This window comes from Puma concolor, chromosome D3 (genome assembly GCF_028749965.1).
Source record: "Puma concolor isolate L17-30 chromosome D3, mPumCon1.1.hap2, whole genome shotgun sequence".
Lineage (NCBI taxonomy): Eukaryota > Metazoa > Chordata > Mammalia > Carnivora > Felidae > Puma > Puma concolor.
Genome location: NC_141678.1, coordinates 68,684,526 through 68,703,426, shown reverse-complemented (window position 1 = coordinate 68,703,426; position 18,901 = coordinate 68,684,526). Strand labels below are relative to the sequence as shown.

The window sequence follows — 18,901 nt, the reverse complement described above, 5'->3', positions numbered from 1 at the left end:
CTTCTAGGGTCCCGTCCAATATTAGCTGGCCTGAAATAGACTGGGTGGGGGTGGCTTATTTGGGGGGTTGACCTCAGGAGGCGGGAAGGAGTGATGTGGGACAGTGAGACAGGGAGGGAAAAAGGACAAAGTGAAGATGTGCCATCAAGATGTGGGCAACGGTGGGGGCCGGGGGGGGGCACCTGGGTGGCTCAGTTGGTTAAGTGTCCAACTCTGGTCAGGCATCGGGCTCACGGCCGTCAGCGTAGAACCCGCTTTGGATCCTCTGTCTCTCTGCCCTTCCCCTGCTTGTGTGCGCATGCTCGCTCTCTCTCTCTCTCTCTCTCTCTCTCTCAAAAATAAAAAAAGTAAAACAATAGGGGCGCCTGGGTAGCTCAGTCAGTTAAATGTCCCACTTCAGCTCAGGTCGTGATCTCACGATTTGCGAGTTCGAGCCCCCAATCAAGCTCTGTGCTGACAGCTCCGAGCCTGGAGCCTGCTTCTGATTCTGGGTCTCTCTCTCTCTCGCTTTCTGTCCTTCCCCCACTCACTCTCGGTCTGTCTCTCTCTCTCTGAAAAATAAATAAACATTAAAAAAAATTTTTAAAAATAATACAATAAAAAAGTTGTGGGCAATGGGGACTTGATCCACCAGGATCTCTGCAAACAGACAAAGGGCTGAAGGTCCAGGAGGCTGGCATCTTCCTTTGCTCGAGGGCTGCCCCTGGGGGCAGCAGCTTCCCTGGGCTTCCAGGCTGCTCTTACCAGTGAGCTGAGCCATACTGGAAAAAGCCCCCAGGCAGAAAGCGGGAAGAGGCAAGGAGCCCAGGGGAGGAGGCCGGGCAGGCTGGGCTGGGGCTGGGCTCGTAGCTGAGACTGAAACGAGAGGTGGCCAAGGGCAAGGGAAGCCGGCCCTAAAGGCACCTGCCTGGCTCCAGTCTTGCTCGTTCATCTTCCTGAAGGTACCTTCGTGTGGAGCTGTGCTGAATTTGCCTTCTCCCTCACGGTTAAAGCAGTTGGCTTTTCCAGGCCTGGAGGAAGAGGTTCAGTTGGGAGTGAGCAGGGGGTTTGGGAGGAGATGGCCTAGGGCATTTTCCCAGCTCAAGGCTCAGGGTCACCTCCTGTCTATCACAAATGACTCAAAATAAGGCCTGTCTCCATGGCTGCTTTGTCTCCTCGAGCTACAAGTCTGGTTCCAGGAGATTTCCTGTTCCAGGCGCTCCCCCGCCCCCCTTCCCAACCATAGTGCTCTGCAGGCCCAGCTTTCCCAGCATGCTCTCTGTTCGTGGCCTTTTGGCATTTTCTGAGACTGGCTCCCCCCCCCCACCCCCCATCAAGCTTTCTCTTTCACTTACTCAGGGTGTTCCTGGCCTGCTCAGTTTGGTTTCTGTTTCCAGTAATTTCCCCTCAACCTGAGGCTCTTTCCTGCTGGAATGAATTGTTTGCCAGCCTTTTCTGAGATTCCCAAGGTCTTAAACGGCCCCACCCCTCCTTTGCTTGGCCCGTGTCCCGAGTTATTTTTGTTGTCCCCGTCAACTGCCAGCCTGTGGGACCTTCCTTGCCCACGCAGGACGCTCACAAATCTGCCGGCCCGGGTTCTGCTCAGAATCCTTCTTCCTCTTGTGGGCGTGAGCATTTTGAGGTGGGGGAGGGTTTTCATTCTTGCGGCCACGTCTTGTTGTGGCTGGGTGGATGGCATTTGTCCATTTCCCAGAGTTTGGTAGATTTCCTGTCGCCTAGTTTGGTTGAAGAGGTTACATGCGGACTTGTTATTTGGTTCTGTTTTCGGTGGGGGCTATCCTCTCCGGTCCACTCGGTGGTCAGGAGGCTTTACGGGGAGATTACAAACTAAACTACCACTGTGGCCACCCTTCAGTCGTATTCTTAATTGATTTTCTTTCTAATTTTCTAAAATATCAATTTAAAGTTATGCATTATCCGGGGAGCCTGGGTGGCTCACTAGATTAAGTGTCTGACTCTTGATTTTGGCTCATGATCTCACAGTTCGTGAGTTTGAGCTCTGCATCGAGCTCTGTGTGGACTTGTGTTCGTTCTTTCCTTCTTTCTTTCTTTCCTTCTCTCTCCCCCTCTCTCAACATAGGTAAATAAACTTAAAAAAATAAAGTTTTGCCTTTTCCTCTCAATTCCATTTCCGCTGAAGCCCACAGATTGGATACGTAAGGTTCTCATGTCATGTTTTAAAAAATATTTATTTTTGAGCACAAGCCGGGGAGGGGCAGAGGGACACAGAGGATCTGAAGTGGGCTCCATGCTGACAGCAGAGAGCCTGATGTGGGGGCTCGAACTCACGAACTGTGAGATCATGACCTGAGCCGAAGTCAGATGCTCAACCGACTGAGCCACCCAGGTGCCCCTTGGGTCATTTGTTTTGTTTTTTTTTATAAATTTTTTTTTTCAACGTTTTTATTTATTTATGGGACAGAGAGAGACAGAGCATGAACGGGGGAGGGGCAGAGAGAGAGGGAGACACAGAATCGGAAACAGGCTCCAGGCTCCGAGCCATCAGCCCAGAGCCTGACGCGGGGCTCGAACCCACGGACCGCGAGATGGTGACCTGGCTGAAGTCGGACGCTTAACCGACTGCGCCACCCAGGCGCCCCGGGTCATTTGTTTTTAAGGAGTGGGTCATTTCGGTTTTGGTTTCCTTTTTTAACTCATGATTTTCTCTGCTAGCGAGCTATGGAGATGGCAGCTTCCCGGTACATCACTGGGAACCAGTCAGGGAGTGTCTGCAAAGGTTGCAGTGCGTTCTTGCAGGTTCATGGGCAACCAGGGAGCAAGAAAGGGGCTATTCGAGGAGGATTATTTAATCACACCCGAGGGCTGAGCAGGAGGGGTAGCCAGGGAGACAGGAAAGGAAGAGGCTGTTGTAGTGACCCAGGGAAAGGCGACTCCAGCCACAGGAACCTTTGCCCTGGATTTGGCTCCCACTGCCCATCTAGGACAGCCCTGCTTCCTCTGACGTGTGTCCTGTTCAGTTTCCTACTGTGGCCACGGCTACTCTTCCTTCATTCCCAATAGCTGAACAGGTAGCACAGAAATTCCCCTGCCACCTTGTGACTTGGCTCTATCACTGAGCTAGCAACCATCCACCCTGGTAAGTCTTGTAATTCCAGACCATTCTACCTGGATTCTGGTTCATATGCTTGCACAGTTATAGATGCCCGGAATTGTCCGGAGAGATCTAATATTCTAGAGGGTTTCAAGCAGTTTTAACAAACTCTCTTGTTCAAATAAAATCTTTGGAAAGTCTTTCAATGTAAAATAGGTAAAAGGAGAATAATGGATTCTCTCAGGGCTTCACGTTAATTTAGTACATTTTTTTTAAAGTAGGCTTCACCCCCGGCACAGAGCCCAACGCAGGGCTTGAACTCACGACCCTGAGATCAAGACCTGAGCTGAGACCAACATTTTCTTAATTTATGGAAATGTCATGACTTGTGGAATCGATGAAGTACCGTCTTGAAGCCCCAAGTTCCCTGGAACAGTTCGGAAACCATGGATCTCTCTAAACTCCTCACTTTGCAGATGAGGAAAGAAAACCCAAGAAAAAATAAAAAGGAACAGACACGGAGACACATACAGAGTGGAAGATCTGAGGGGGAGCTCTGGCGTCTTGCCACCTAGAATAGTACCCTTTCTATCACAAGGACCTGCCCTCTGGACCTTAACAGGAATGCGTTCACCAGTTGTTTAAGGAAGCGCTCAAGTGCTTTCAAGATGCTCTTTGAAAAGTCGGTTACAGGGGCGCCTGGGTGGCGCAGTCGGTATTCTGTGTCTCCCTCTCTCTCTGCCCCTCCCCCGTTCATGCTCTGTCTCTCTCTGTCCCAAAAATAAATAAAAAAAAAACCATTGAAAAAAAAAGAAAAGTCGGTTACAGTGCTCAAGTAATTTTGGAAACACCAGCTTCTGATTCCCTACAGCTGACTCTCATAGCACGTTAGTGTACTTAAGGCTCTGAGAAGTCCTGCAGTAGAGAAAACTACTTATCTTTGCTTACTCCAGATTTTCCCAATTCTTACAAAATCGACTTTTCCTGGATCTGCTTGTATTCTGCTTTGAAGCCTAGGAAAGGCTTCCCTCAAGGAATGAATCTTTCCGGAGATGAGGACTGGGGTGGAGGGGACTCAGGCATTATCCCGGTAGGTGCAAGATTTCAGGTGTCATCACCTGTACCGCTTCCTTCCCCAAGGACGCAGTTGGCCAGCCCCTCTGGTCGGTGCAGGGACGGGGCATGAAGGGGTCGGAAGAGGGGAAAGCAGTCGGAGTGGATGGTGCAGTCTTCGGATTGCCCCGTGCAATTCTGTACTATTTGTACCTTCTGGAGGCCGAGGTAGCCGGGTAGCACGTGGCCAGCGGTCCGGAACCAGGAGAGACCTCCTAGCTTATTCTTTCATCATTTTGCCTCCTTTCTTTCATTTGAGTCCACTTCCAAATCCTGTGGTTTTCCCCGTTGATGTGTTTGCTCCTCTCCATTCCTGCCGATCCCTCTCCTCACCTCTGGCATCTGCTTCCGGGCAAAGTCCCCCCCCCCTCCCCCGATGCAAGACGCTGCCATTGGGCCGCACACACGCCAGCCTGCTATTGTCCTCAAAGAGTGTGCGTGCGCGCGCGAGTGTGACCACCCAGACCTTTCACAGGGGCCGTTCCGGGGCGGAATCCAGTTCCGTGCCTTTCATCTCTCCCCCACCTTTCCCCTAACGTCTAGGAGTAGACAGACCCGATTACTTTCACAACCACCAGAGGGCGCAGCGATGACGGCGGTTGAAAGGAGAACCGACAAAACGACTCCTCTTTGCGGCTGGCTTCAGTCTTGGAAACAGGCAAAGCTTGAATCCACGTAGGGCAGAGTGGAAATCTGGTAGCTTTGGTCACCGTGCGCGACCTCTTCATCACCTTTATTCCAAGTGCAGTCAGATCCGGTCGCAACAGAACTCAGGGCCTCGCGGTGCCGGTTACGCCTCGGCCTCATGCCAGCCCTTCAAACGTGTGCAGGCGAAGAATGTTCGGGAAAGGCTTCCAGAAATGTGAATTCTAATGGGGGTTCCTTTATAATGGGAAGATGGCCATTTGGCCACAGCAGAAAGCAGGGCTGGGGAAAACAGGGTGCACACCAGGACTGTTTAGGGCTAGGCTCCCGAAGGTGGGGCTCTGCCCTGGGCGCTGACATTAGTTGGGGCTGTCATCTTCGGAATGTGGCCTCAGAGGTCTCCACAGGCCGGACAGACATTGGAGGGTCACACCAAGAAATGTATTCGTGTGTGCCAGACCCGGAGGCAGCACACGCCGTTTTCCATTTGTCTGAACGAGATCAGTTGGTCCTAATCTATCTGGCGGGGGGGGGGGGGGGGGGGGGTGGGGGGGGGGTGGGGTGGGGCTGGGGAATGTGGTTTAGTCCTGTGCCCAAGAAGAAGAGAAAACGGACGTTGTGAGCACTGTCTTTCTGTCACATCTCCCTCTCAAGAGAGATTGCGGTAAGGATGAAATGAAATAATATCCGTCAGGGTGTTTTACCCGGACAGGGAGATGCCTTACACCTGGAAGAAAGGCCCTGCCAGATGAGGTTGTATCTGAACAGGGCCGAGGATGGTCCATTTAAGGGTCTGCCCTAGGGCGTGGACTGAGGAACAGGGGAAAGGAGACCGGAGGGGCTGTACTGGTCTTCCCGAACTCATGTGAGTCTTTCACTCTCTGACTCACACATTTAGTTCCCGCATTCATTCATTCAGTCACTCATTTACTCTTCACAAATTGTTGTACCTGCCCTGCCCCATGGGGCCCGCTGGTCTATACAATAAACGATGCCACTTCAAGGATTCAGCGTTGGCCTTTGTGTTGGCACACTGGGCAATCAGCAATCACAAGTAAGTCAGCCTTGGGAAAGGGAGCCCCTGTTTTTGGACCCTTGTGTAACCTACATCCTTGGCACTTTGACCCCTCTGTTCACAGACACATTGAACAAATACTGAGATATCTGAGGACAGAGGTTGGGTGACACGCTGGAGATGGGCCATCCTGTGTACCTGCTGATTAACACCCCCCCCAACGCCCCGTGGGTACATGCCCTCAAGCACTAACGTGAGACCCAAAGGGTCACGCATGCGCTTGGGTACGCGTGTCCACTGGTCCATCCCCAGATTTCCTTGTCTCTGATTTTCCACTCTGTTCCTTCCAGGCCCCTGGCAGCTAGCCAGGCCATCTAATACCGCAAAGAAGGTAGTACATCTATGCCTCGGGCCACCATTCTGCCCACATAAAGTGGGCGACCAAGTGCACTGGTTCCAGCTTGCTCCACTAGAAGAACTACATTTTACTGTCACCTTTAAGGGGCTTCTCTTAATTTGGGCAACAATACAGGGGCAATCCTATTCTGTGAACCAACACTGAGTTCAGTAAGGAAGAGGGTACCTACAAGGTATCTGTAAGTAGGGATTGAGGGAGAGTCAACAGTGTGGCAGAGGTAAGTGAAATGAGAGCCCAGGTGGCTGTTTATATCATTCACTTCACCGTTCGGAATGTGCTAAAGCCTACACTCAAATATACCACTTCCATTGCATGATCGATTGCTGGCGTGTATGTCCAAACTTATGTCTTTGTAGATTAGATAACAACCCAGTTCACAAGGGGAAATCAGACTGAATAGTAACGGGGTGTCTCGTGGTTGGCTACCGAGTCTCGGTTAGGGTCCAGTAGCTGCTTCTCAAACAGTATAGATCTCTACCGTAATGCATGGCCTCGTTCCAGAATCTGTAGGCTCTGTGCTATGTCTCTTCTATTGAGGACCGCACATCTTTATCCAGCGCAGATACCCCAAGGCATCTTTAGATCTGTTGGTCCCATGGCCCAGGCAACAGAGAGCTTGGAACCACAACTTGGACTTGCTCCCCATTCAAAACTGGTGGTTTTCTGAGTCATCAGAGAAATGGAACAGAAGTTTAGACTACGTTGCCTTCAAAATCCAGAGACACCCCCGGGCATTCTGCCTCTGTCCTAGTGCTATAAGATGCAGAGTGCAGCAGCTTGTTCTTTCCCTTCGGGGGATATCCCCACACATCCCAGACAAGTGCAACGCTATAAAACTCACCAATGTGGCGTGCTTCTGCCTCTTTGTGGAGTTTATCTCCTACTTTCTCCCATGCAGGTGTCTCAGTGCGTTTGGGATACTTGCCAATTCCTGCTCACCGGTTCCAATTACCATAGTGTCACCAATACAGTGGATCAGCATGATGTTCTGCTATATCATGACAGAAAGCAAGAGAGTTAACATAGCCCCGAGGCGAGACAGTGAGTATGTATTGCTGTTCCTGCTAATTAAAGATAAACTTCCTTTGATTCTCCCTGCTGATAGATTGCCAGGCGCTGTGTTGATCTGCCCCAGTAAAGATCCATATTCAGCCCGCGGCTGAAAATGGAGTTAATCTTACAATAGTCCACCACCAAGGGTGAATTAGATGAGAATTAAATGGGGACCACCTTCCTCATCTTTCAAATCTTTGATGACGGTGTTAATCTCTGAGATTTCTCCAGAAATGTCATATTGCTTCTCATTCACCTTGGGGGCTGCTGTGGAGTTAGGGAAATTTCAGGGCTTCTACCTGGCCCTTTCTACCATAGTGACCCTTATTCCACACATCAGGCTAATACTGTGAGGGGGTCTCAGTGCTAACCATATGCTAAGTGGATCTGTCCTAACTACATACTTGGGAACTGGGCAAATAACCACAGGGTGGGTTTGCAGATGCACTGGGTCCTCTGTGAGGCTGACTTTGGTCAGGATTCAGGGTCCCGGAATTCCCTTCACCATGGGGTCTGTGTCTGTGAATTGGTCAAGAGGTGAAGGCCACAATTTGTCTCCCAGTGGTTAATTTCAGCCTGCTACTTAGGAAATCTAGATATTTTTCTGTGTGTATAAATACAACATTCTAATGGTTGCCCATCTGTCTCACCCCCAGGACACAATAATCTATTAATTTACTGCCATGGATCCCTCTGGATCAAGAAACCCTGACTATCACTTCAACTTCCTGCCTATCAAGCAATTATGTTCGTTGGGCCTCTGAAAGCCCCCACTGAACTTCTCCAAAATGTTCATCTCTTCGTCGTCAGTGTGATTTTTACTGACTTAGAAAAGACTATGTCGTCTGAGTGATAGGTTCTTGGACCATACACGGTAGACCCACGTTTAATGTTCCCACTTCCCTAAGTCTTCTGATCTCTTCTTTAACACGATGCCAAGGTGATTCTGGCGTCTCATTCTGGTCACTGTGTCCCCTTGTGGAGTCCAGGCTTCAAATAGCCAGCCCCACAAGTTACACAGGTGTTTCTTGACACAAAGTAAAGTGCGAATCATAAATGAATTATCCCGTGTCAGTGAGTTCCCCTCTGTCCAGCTGTGTATGCTGCTACCCTCGGCTAGCATCCCCAACGTTCGCTTCCATTTATGCTCCCAAGTTCTCGCTGGCTTTGTAATTTCTTACCTATCTAGACCATTCCTTCCTGAAACAGGGTTTCTGCTTCTCCATCTGCTCTCGCTGAGACCTGACTTTGGTGGTCAGCCTGGAGACAAGGACGGCTAGTGGAGGACAAGCTTGTCTTCAGGAGGACAAGCATCATCTTGTGGAGAAGCTGCTTCAGGCGAGAGCACTGCACATCCTCCAGGCAAGTAGAGGCTAGTCTTCTCTGGCGAGGGGGAAGGTGCTGCCTCTTTGGGAAGGACGGCATAAGGGAACTCAGAGTTTCGAGATGCTCAGGTTCCTTCACCCAAATGTCTCTATCCCAGATCTCAGAGTCCTCCGCTTCCCTATCAGGGCTCTGACTTGACGTAGAATATTCACCGAGGTTCTGCATTTCAACTTCATGGCAGCTCTGGACCCCCTAGAATCAGAGCCTTGCCCTGGTTTTTAGCAGAGTCCTTCCCGAGGCTGCAGGAAATAAAGATTTCCTTTAATACTACCATAGAGGGTATCTGGATTTTAAATCATGCCTTAAATTGACTTCCCTGAGCTGTTATTTATGTAAGTATCTTTAATGATGCCGTTAGTACCCACCCTAACCCACAATCCTTGTAATTATTGTTGTTCCTATGATGATTGAGTGCCATGACCCCCTGTGCTCCCAATGCCTTGACCTCCTTCCATCTGCGTTCTATCCCTACTAACTGCAATGAAAGTTGAAGAGTTCATGAGTCTACCAAATGCCAATGGATTATTCCCATTCCGTGTACCTCTAGTGGTGGAGTACCATTTACCTTTAGACAGGCGCCCCATCCACCCCCTAATTCCATCTTGAAAATTGCTTCCTAGAACTACTCTCGGACAATTGTTTCACCTGCATCTTGTAGAAAGCAGAGCTTTCACCGAGGGCTAAAATTGCTGATGTGACATTTGCAAAGTGTGAGACCAGTGAGATGAGGGTGAAGAAAATGGAAAGTGAGCCAAGGAGCGTATGAAACTCTGCAATATGTGACCGTCCTGGCTGTTGCTTCACAACAAGCCACAAAAAAGACGTACAACTCAGTTGGCATGCACATTAATGCTGCCCGTTGGGTTGTCTCCAAAAGGATTTCAAAGAGGAACTAGTCCTCAGGGTAGTCCACAGAAGGGAGACGAGACATTTGTCAGGCGGCTCCCTTCCACCTTCCATTTCCTAATGGATGCTCAGCCCCCTGAGTTATTTGCCTCCATGGCAGCTGCTCAGGGAGCCAGATGCCATGGTCTGGGTGTAGCACGTTACCCAAATCTAGAAATGCCTCCGTACCTCAGTATGATACACGGTCCATGCTGGCCATGCAGCCTGGGGACTCTCTTGGGTTCTTGCCACCTTGGGGAGGTTGTTAAAAGCAGTGGCAGCTGGGGCGCCTGGGTGGCGTAGTCGGTTAAGCGTCCGACTTCAGCCAGGTCACGATCTCGCGGTCCGTGAGTTCGAGCCCCGCGTCAGGCTCTGGGCTGATGGCTCGGAGCCTGGAGCCTGTTTCCGATTCTGTGTCTCCCTCTCTCTCTGACCCTCCCCCGTTCATGCTCTGTCTCTCTCTGTCCCCCCAAAAATAAATAAACATTGAAAAAAAAAATTAAAAAAAAAAAAAGCAGTGGCAGCAACATGGTTCAGGAGACAAGCAGAACCTGGGGGAAGGAAGCCAGGAACAGTAATCCAAAGAGGCACAAGGTCTGTGTCACATGCACTATGCCTCGGGAAAACAGGGACAAATTAGGTTCACGTCACTCAATAATTCTTACCTTGGAGACTATTTAGCCAGATGCAATTTTGTGACTTTCAAGGGCTCTACACAGTAGAAGACTTTAGCGTACGAACATGGTCCACGAAGGTATCCAGGTGTGCCTAATTTCGTGCAACAGCCCTGCTCCCAGGAAGTAAGGAAAAGCTCCACGTTTCCAGGAGCCTGGCGGATAACTCTTTTGTAAGGCATGAGTTCCTTTGTCGATGGGAACGATCATGTTCTAATCAGCAGGGGGAAGAGTTCAGTTTCAGCCTAATAGGGTTTCTTAAAGGTTCACATTGCCCCCTGTTGTGTCTTGAACTCAAAAATCTAATTTGTTGTTTACCTTGGCTAGACTGAATTTTGGCTCCCTGAAGATAAAGCCAGTGGCTTCTAGATGTTGGATGTTCTCAGGTGAAATTGAAGGGCATGCATGTTTCTCAGGAGACGGTTCCTGGCTGGCTCTTGTGGACTGGGTTTTATGGAGCTAGGACAGTGAAAAACGCCAGTGAAGAAAAACCAGAGGGAAGCTTTCACCAATGTTTGATGACCTCGGGACATGCCAGTGACAAGATAATGATGAATTAGGCTGATTTTGCTCAACAGTGCCAACCTTTTAGGGTTTAATGGAAAAGATAATCATTGTAGTGACAAGCTCACATTTCCACAGTAGAAAAATAATACTTTTCACCGTGCAAATATTGAGGTGCTTTCTCTCTCTTCCATAGCTTCATTTCTTCACAGAGGGAGTTACACCGCGAGATCTGATTGACAACCATGGGAGAACTGTGTGATGTTAGCCTTAAATATTCTCAGAGCCATGTTACTTTAATAAGAGTGATATACAACTCTGTTAACAACTGCTGGAAAACTGAGGTCTATTGCAGACTTGAAGCCAACTGCCCCTATAATTGAAGGTACGCAAAGAGCCCTGTTTTCTGCCTTAGCTGTGTCTTCTCAACGGGTTTTCTGTCTTCCCTGTGTTGACTCTTTGCCTGGATCTATGGCTGCCTGACTCTTACCTGCTAGATCTGGGGATCTGTCCCCATGGTTCTCGAACTCAGCTGTGAATCAAAAAAATCCCAGAAACTTAAAAAAATACAGATACCTAGGTTTATCTCCTCACTGAATCAGAATCTCCAGGGATGGAGTCTGAGGGTCATCCCTGTAACTTTGAAAGCGCCTTATGTAATTCTAACGCTGCAGTGCCATCATTAGGCAATGGTTAGTAATGGCCTATTTCTACCATGCTGATCGTTTTCAGTTACTTTCTGGATTCAATTTTTGAGGCCACTTCTACATGCCTCCTTGGTAAATGTGGGGTCCTCATGGGTTTAATAGAGACAGGAACATTCATCCATATGTTCAGCTATGTATGTACGTATACATACAAAACTATGTATCTTTAAACATTTTTTATTTTATTAATTTTTTTATTTTTAGAGAGTGACAGTGAAAGCACGCAACTGTAAGCAAGGGAGAGGGGCAAAGAGAGAGAGAACCTTAGGCGCACTCCACGCTCAGCGCAAGGCCCGATGTGGGGCTTGATCCCACAACCCTGGGATCATCACCTGAGCCGAAATCAAGAGTCAGACGCTCCCCTGACTGAGCCACCCAGGCGCCCCTGTATTTATGTATCTATCCACCCTTCCATCTACCGAAATAATATTTATTTATTTTTGGTGCCTCCTAGAGGGATGACTGTTAGTAGAAACCCAGAGGGTTACGTGAGCCTTAACTTGTGGGACTTTGTATCAGCTACTAAGTCTCTGTTCGTTTGTGAGTTCCTTGGAGGTAGAGACCACATTGCTCCACATGGTTGTGTCTTAAGTAGTGGCAGAATTGTGGAAAATGCTTGACATTTTTATTATTGAGATGGAATGAAAACAGAGTTACAAACTCATGTGCTCTATCTCTTCCAGCATACAAACAACACAGACGTGCTGGGTATCTTCCAAAGGCTCCTTGCTTATGGGCATGGGCATTCAATAAACTTTAATCTGCTAATTTGAAGTCTGAAAGTCAGGGTAGGCTCACGATAGCTACTCGGGAGGCATTAGAATGGAAGGTGTTGACAGAAGGAGATTGGGAGTAGAAACCTTAAGTGAGGGAGATATATTTAATTCTAGAAGGACAGCCTTTCCTCTTTTATGGAAGTTATGTTCTGCCTTAAAGCTGCAGAAGTTTGGGATGATGAATACCCGAGCAGCCCTGCTGTGCTTCATGGTATTGGTCTGGCTTTGTGATTGAGGATGGAGGGTGGAGAACAGGGTGCAGTCTGACTTGGAGGATGTGGGAGAGGGCCCTACAGAAGCACGAGATGCTCTACATCTGTGTACTTCATCTGTTAGAGCCCTTAGCATATTAATCATGGTTGCTTTAAATTTCTGGTCTGATAATTCCAATATCCTTGCCATAGTTAGGTCTGGTCAGTGTAAGCAGAAAAATGGAAATTCTAAGAAAGAATAAGCGATAAATGCTAGAGATGAAAAATCCTGTAACTGAAATGAAGAATGCCTTTAATGGGCTGATTAGTAGACCAGCCATGGCGGAGGAAAGAACCTATGAGCTTGAGGCTATGTCAATAGCAACTTCCAAAACAGCAAAGCAAGCAGAACAAACACTGAAGAAATAAAACAGGATATCCAAGAGCTGTGTGACAACCATAAAAGGTGTAACATACAATACAATAGGATTTACCAGAAAGAGAAGAAAGAGAAGGGACGAAAGGAATACTTAAAGCAATAATGACAGAGGATTTCCCCAAGTCCATGTTGGGACCCCAAATTACACACCCGGAAAGCTCAGAGAACCCCAGCAGTAAACATGCCCAAACCAAAACAAACCAAACGTACACCCAGGTCTGAATATAATATTCAGACCGTTGAAAATCAAAAACAGAGAAACAATCCTGAAAGAAAGAAGTCAGTGTGGGCGTGGGGGGAAACACCCTACCTATGGGGAGCAAAGATAAAAATTAATTCAACTTCTCCTCAGAGACCATGCAAGTAAGAAGAGAGTGGAATCACATATTTAATGTGTTGGGAGACAAAAAGCTACCTGTCTAGAATTCTGTACCCTGCACAATTAGCCTTCAAAAGTGAAGAGGAAATAAAGACTTTGGACGAAATCAAAAAAGGAGGGAACCTGTTGCTAGTGGACCTGCCTTGCAAGAAGTGTTAAAAGAAGTTCTGCAGAAAGAAGAGAAATCATAGGTCAGAAACTCAGATCTACATTAAGAAAGGAAAAGCACAGGAGGAGGGATAAGTGCAGGTGAAGTAAGCATTTTTATTTTTCTTATTCTTAATTACTCTACGAGGCTCAGCTAACAGCTATTCAAAATAATAATAGCAATGCATTTGAATATATATTATATATTACATATTAATATATATATTATTATAAGGTACTTGCGCTGCCTGTGAAGCAGTTTAATGTTATTTAAAAATGGACTTTGGTTGTAAATGCATACTGCATACTTTAGGGCAACCACTTAAACAAGTTAAAAAATGAAGTACAGCCTGTATATTAATGAAGGAGAGATAATGGAATCATATAAACTATTCAGTTAAAACCACAAAGGCAGAAAAAGGGAGGAAGAAAAAATAGGAACAAAAGACAACCAAAAGAAAACAGTAAAAAGAAAATACAATAGACATTAATCAGACTATATAATGTTTATTTATTTTTGAGAAAGACAGAGACAGAATGGAGTGGGTGAGGGGCAGAGAGAGAGGGAGACACGGAATCCGAGGCAGGCTCCAGGCTCCGAGCTGTCAGCACAGAGCCTGACACGGGGCTTGAACTCACTAGCTGTGAGATCATGACCTGAGCCGAAATCGGACGCTCAACCGACTCAGCCACCCAAGTGCCCCTAATCTAACTATATAAAGAATCACTTTAAACATCAGTGGTTTTAATGCACCGGTGAAAAGACAGAGATTATCAGAGTGGGTTAAAAAACAAGACTCAACTATATGTCATCTACATGAAACCCACTTCAAATATAAATATGCATCATAGTAAAGGGATGGAGAAAGAGACACCATACTAACATTGGCATTTCATAATGATAACTCAGTTTCCCAAGAAGGTATAATACCCTATAATGTGTATGAGCCTAACAATAGTGTCAAAATACATGAGGAAAAACTGATAGAGCTGCAAGGAGAAATCCAGGAAGCTCAGAAAACACTAGCAGGATAAATGCCAAAAAAAGATGAATCCACTATTATTACTGGAGACTTCAACACCTCTCTATCAGAGATGGACATAGCCAGTAGGCAGAAAATCAGTAAGGACATAGTCGAAATCAATAGCACCACCAACCAGCCAGGTGTAATTGACATATATTGACTATTTCATCCAACAGCAGCAGAATACACATACTCTCAAGCTCACATAAACAGTCCCCAAGATAGATCCCATTCGGGGCCAGAAAACAGAACTTCACACACTTAAAATAGTAGAAATCATATGACTGGGAGCACCTGGTTGGTTCAGTTGGTGGAGCACGTGAACCAATTGAACCAACCGAATGTGATATCGGGGTCGTGGGTTCAAGCCCCATGTTGTGCGTAGAGCTGACTTTAAATAAATAAATAAAGTTAAAAAAAAAAAAAAAAAGAACTCATATATCTGCTCTCAGACCACGATGGGATTAAACTAGAAATCAGTAACAGAAAGGTAGCTGGAAAGTTCCAAAACAATGGAGATTAAACAACAGATGGGTCAAAGAAGAAATCTCAAGAGAAATTTAAAAAATATGTTGAACTAAAAAATGCAAAGACAACTTACACATTTTGTGGGATAGAGTGAAAGCAACGTTTATTGGGAAATTTGTAGTAATGAATAATATACTAGAGTATTTAGAGTATTGAAGAAAGATCTAAAATGAACAACCTAAGCTTCTAACTTAGGAAACTAGAAAAAGAAGAGCAAATTAAATCCAAAGGAGAAAAGAAGAAATAGAAGAGAGAGGAAATGAGAAGAAAAGAAGTAAAAAGAATTAGAACAGACATCAATGAAATTGAAAATGGGGTATCAATAGAGAAAATCAATGAAGACAAGACTAGCCTGTTTCTCTGAAAAGATCAATAAAACCAATAAACTGCTAGCTAGACTAACTAAGATAAAAATAGAAGACACAGACACAAAAACTAAAACCAAAAATAAAAGAGGGGACATCACTACAGATCTCATGGGGATTAAAAAGATACTAAAGAATACTATGAATAATTCCATGCTCACAGATTTGATAACCTAGATGAAATGGACTAATTCCTTGAAAGACACAATCTTCTAAAACATGCAAGAAGAAAAAGACAATATATTAGAATCAAAAATTAATTGATAAAAAATTGAGTCATTAATAAGTAAGCTTCCAAAAAAGAATGCACAAGGCCCAGATGGACTCACTGGTGAATTCTTCACGAACCCAAGGAAGGAATTATACCAACATTCTATAATCTCTTCCAGAAGAAAGAAGCAAAGGAACACTCCCTAACTCACTCTATGAGGTCAACATTATCTTAATACCAAAAGCAGACAAAGATGTTACAAGAAACAAACTAACAAACAACAACTATAGACCAATATCTCTCATGAACATAGATGCAAAAATTCTCAAAAATATTACAGAAATCCAACAAGTTATAAAAACAAATATACACCATGACCAACTGGGACTTATCCCAGGTATGTTTCACAACCCACGAAAGAAACAACTGATAAACTGGACTTCATTACGGTTGATTACTTCAGCTCTGTGTAAGATACTGTCAAAAGAATGAGAAGACAAGTCACAGACTGGGAGAAAATACTTGGCAAAGGCATATCGGACAAAGGGTCCAAATATATCAAGCAATTTAAAGGCAGTAATAAGAAACCCAAATTAATTAATCCAAGCCCAATTTTGTCTAAGAAATAGACAAAAGACATGAACAGACACTTCACCAAACAAGATATACTGATGGCAAATAAGCATATGAAAAGATGTTCCACATCATAAGCCATTGGGGAAATTCAAATTAAAACCACAGCGAGATATCCCTACACACCTGTTAGAATGGCCAAAATCCAGAACACTGACAACACTAAATGTTGTTCAGGATATGGAGCAAAGGAACGCTCTCATTGTTTCCTGGTGGGAATGCAAATACTATGGCCATTTAGGCAGGTATCATTGCCGAAACTTGGAAGAAACCAAAATGTTCTTCAGTAGGCGGATGGATAAATAAACTGTGGTACATCCAGACAATGGAATATTACTCAGCACTAAAAAGATATGAGCTGACAAGCCATGAAAAGACATGAAGGAACCTTAAACGCATATTACTAAGTGAAAGAGGCCAGTCTGAAATGGCCACATACTGTATGAGTCTAATCGCTGGACATTTTGAAGAAACTCAGATGATGGAAACAGTAAAAAGATCAGTTGCCAGGGGGTGGGGGGCGAGGGTGATGGGAGAGCTGGAGCATGAGGGATTTTCAGAGCAGTAAATCTATTGTGTGTGACACCATAATGATGATACATGCCATTATACATTTGTCAAAACCCACATACATTTATCAAAACCCATAGAATGTACAGCACCGAGAGTGAGCCCTAATGGAAACTAGGGACGTTGGCCGATAGTGACATGTCAGTGTAGGTTCAAAAGTTGTGACAAGTGTTCCCCCGTGGTGGGGGATGTTGCTTCTGGGGGAGGCAATGCACGTGTGGGGACAGCACAACAGTCTCCCACAACTGATGCTTAACTGACCAAACCACCCAGGCGCCCCATGCTCTAAAAAATATTCAAGAAGAAAAGAAATGATCTGGAATTTTCACATCTTCAGTGATCCTCAGCAACTGTAAAAAAAACAACACAAAGCAAAAAAGGCTCAAGCATCGTGCTTGGACTCCCCAGGTATTTCAGAAAGTGTAAGTGATGGGCTCCAAATCACTGGCCTTTGGGACTCCAAAGTTCTTTCCACCAACTGTGCTGCTGTGTGGGGTCTTAGATCCCCTCTGAGGACCCTGTTGGTTTTAACGGGCTCTGTGAAGGGGGAAGGCATGAGGGAGCGGTAGGGGGTAGACCCTACCCTGGTTGAGCTGATGCTAGCTCTGGGATTATCCTTACATAGACATTTCAAAGAAGTTTCCAGGGGTGCCTGGGTGGCTCAGTCCGTTAAGCATCTGACTCTTGATTTCAGCTCAGGTCATCATCTCAGTTCATGAGATCGAGCCCCACATTGGACTCAGTGCTGACAGCTTAACTGACTGAGCCACCCAGGCGCCCTGTAAATATTGTTTGCTGCATGTGTGTGTGTGCATACTGGGGATAGGAGGTTGGTAGCTGGAGGAGAGAGATGGGCTACAGGGTCTGTGCCTTGGGGAGTCACCCAATCCCTCCACCTCAGTTTCCTCATCTGTTAAAGGGTAGTAGTCATGGGACCCACTTCATGGACTTGCAGGGATTAAGTGAGTGAATAGAGAACCCTTAGGAGAGCTAGGTGAATACATGCCATATGAACTTGATGTTGCTAAGCCCCAGAAGTAAGAAGAAAAGGGTCTAGAATCTTGTAATGTTGGAGCTGTAAGTGACCTGGTCCAAGCCCTGAGTCAGTTAGTGACTGTACCAGAATTAAAACCCGTATCCCCAACCCAGGGCTTTCTCTACGGAGAACTTCATTTTCTGAAACCCAAGGCTGGAGCTCATATGGGGTGAAATTCTTTCGGAAACTTCCCCGGTACAGCATTGCATCTGGCAGTTGCCCTTCTCAGAATGAGAAGCGCTCCTGTGTGAGTCCTGCCCGGTGGCTTTTTGGGTAGACCAGAAGTCTGTGCCCAGGGGTGGTTCCCGAAGGTGAGTGGAGGTGGCCCCCTCCCACTTCCTGCCTCTGCCCCCAACCCTCCCCGGGCAGGGCGACCTCAATAGACTCTTTGTTCTCAGGACTTGCCCCAGCCCCACCCAGCGTTTAACTGTCCCACAATCTGGGCTCAGAGCTTTTCTTAAACCACCAAGCCCTTGCATCTAACCACAAGAAGAAAACCACATGCCTTTTGAATTGGGCTGTTTTCTCTTGTTTTGTTTTCTTCCTTTCTTCTTCCCTCCCTCTTCCCTTCCTTCTACACCCGACCCCACACACACACACACACACACACACACACACACACACACACACACACACACCCTTTTTCTCCCCAGTGGTTTTCCCATCAGAAAGTTGTTTCCTGGTGTCCAGAAACAAGGCTGCTGAAGATTTAGTCCAGCAACATGTAAACAAAGAGGTGCCCATAGCCCTTAGGACACCCAGGGGACCCGCCACCCCTTCTCTTGGACCTGGAGGCCTCACCTCTGCTACAACTGGCACTGTCTTAAGGCAGATCTGGGATGGGAGCTGCCTTGGGTTAGCACTCCTAGGGCCAAGTGGCAGTGACCCAGCCTTGCGCCCAGAGGCCTCAGTCAATGCCAGGCCTGTGGCCTACAGCGTCCGGTGAGGACTGTGTGGGATTAGTGCTGACAGCCTGGCTCCCCTTGGAGCTGCCCACGCTCAGTGGGGTTCTGGCCCTGGGGACACAGGCTGGCCTGTCTAGGACTGTAGAGTCCTTTGTAGGGTGGGTAGGCGGAGAGACAAAGTTGGTGGAGCAGGGGAAGAATGAGAGTCATACAAGTTCAGCGGGCTCCTTGGTCCTAATTCTCA

At 46.6% G+C, this 18,901-nt stretch overlaps 1 long non-coding RNA gene across 1 annotated transcript; it reads left to right on the top strand.

The window, feature by feature from the left end:
• The first annotated feature begins 6,068 nt into the window (after nt 1–6,068).
• LOC147575612 (uncharacterized) lies at nt 6,069–8,360 on the top strand. Its single transcript, XR_015242745.1, has 2 exons — nt 6,069–7,288; nt 7,953–8,360. It is a non-coding gene; the product is annotated as an uncharacterized LOC147575612 (long non-coding RNA).
• Nucleotides 8,361–18,901: the final 10,541 nt, after the last annotated feature.